Source organism: Halyomorpha halys, unplaced genomic scaffold (assembly GCF_000696795.3).
Source record: "Halyomorpha halys isolate HHAL.00 unplaced genomic scaffold, Hhal_1.1 Scaffold68.1, whole genome shotgun sequence".
Lineage (NCBI taxonomy): Eukaryota > Metazoa > Arthropoda > Insecta > Hemiptera > Pentatomidae > Halyomorpha > Halyomorpha halys.
In genome coordinates this window covers 1945861-1947662 of record NW_027116161.1, presented here as the reverse complement: position 1 = coordinate 1947662, position 1802 = coordinate 1945861, and the positions used below count along the sequence as shown (strand labels likewise).

Below are 1802 nucleotides of genomic sequence, written 5' to 3'. Positions count from 1 at the left end.
TATAATAAAAAAAAAACTCTCTTAAAATATATACAAACAAAAGAATAGCGTCGATATTAGTTTAACAGAAAATGGAATTAACAGCTGTTACAAGCTCGGGAAAAAAATTAATGAAAAGTCAAGACCCGTAATGATATCCTTTAATAGCTATTTAGAAAAAACAAAGGATTATGGAAAAAAAGGAAACATTTAGAAAAAATAAAATTTTTATTAAACACGATAAAACACCTGAGGAAAGAGCCGAAGAAAGCTCATATATTAATAGATTAAGAAGCTTTGACAGCACCGTTTCATACAAAAAACATTTTTCAAAATGAAGGATATTAAATACCATAAATCCGAGATTGAAGAGCAATCACCGAATACACCACCAGCCCAAACAACCAAACGTAAGAAAGTAAGTGAAAAATTAGAACAGTTTCGATTTCGTGACAGAACATCTTTACTTTCCAATTAACAGTAAAGCTAACACACAATATGAACAAAATGATTTAAAGAGAGAATTTGAAAGGTTATATAAGGACGACAATAGTTAAAAAGAAATTATGAAACATCAGCTTTTTTCAGAGTCTCTGATAAATACTGAAAATACTATTCATTGCCTGCTAAGGAATCTGGAAACAACAGTCGCTATAAATGCTTTAACGCTCATAATTGCCTTTGGAGATACGGCCTTTATTGTTATACTTTGATCACAAAGCAATATGTTTGCTTTGAGTGGATGTTATAGTTATTTAATATTGTTATAATCCCAAGTCAATTAATGATTTGCTCCTTTTTATTTTTTGTTTTACGGATCGAACGTGGGTAGCGGATCACTGCAAATGTATGAGAGAGTCAACTAGGGAGAAAAAATTGTCAAATGTAATGAAATTGTTAAATTTAAAAAAAAAAAAATTATAATCATGAGAGATAGTTGACCGTGGATTACTTATACGAGGAGAAAATGGTTGGGAGGGGGGCTAAAAATATAACACAAATAAGTTAAAATAACGTGCCAACGTTTCGACCAGAATATCTAGCCTTCATCAGGGCTGTTAGCTTGAAGTCTTACCGCAAAGTGTACTTGTACATATATGAATAATTGAAATATATTTAATTTCAATTCATTTTTTTTTTTTTAATTTCTATGAGTTTTTTCTTATTGCTATTTACGATAGTGGTTCTTTTAATAATGCTGCACTGTCAATAAATAACTCTGTAATAAATCTTTTTCGCAGTCACGATCAATGGGAAATGGGTATTCCTGGAATTCACTCTCTTATTGGGGTATATATTTTGATAAAAGACTCACTACATGTATGTGTAATATATATAAGTTATGATGAGTCAGAATTGAAACTTAAAAAAAAAAAGGAAAATAGGACACGAAATGAAACGCATAAGCTAAACTAAGATACTAATTTATTCTACTCTTTAATCCTCTATATATACATTCTAGCTTGTTGACATGGGGAGTTTAGGTATTAGGATTCATAAAACCTATACCCTGATTATAACTCCCCCCTGCCAGTTTACGTACAATTCCTCGTAAACTCTAAAAATAAAATAAAAATAAAAATAAAAAAAAAAATATACCATTATATATGTGCATTACTAATAAACAAAACAAAAAAAAAACTAGATAGACATACTTTTACAAAAACTTAACATAACACTTTTCTATTTCCCTGTCTACATAGTAAGCTTATTTACATTTTTATCCAACTCACACTTTTTCCTATTTACACTCCGATATTAATAAACATTAAAAAAAAACGGAAAATCTGTACATATGAGTTTTGTGAGGAGGCACTCCAGGT

The 1802-nt window shown here is 29.6% G+C and overlaps 1 protein-coding gene across 1 annotated transcript in view; it reads left to right on the top strand.

Moving 5' to 3' along the window:
* Nucleotides 1-1802, top strand: part of LOC106692724 (ankyrin repeat and IBR domain-containing protein 1) — a gene marked incomplete in the record, with an annotated part of 86830 nt that overhangs the window by 73718 nt on the left and 11310 nt on the right.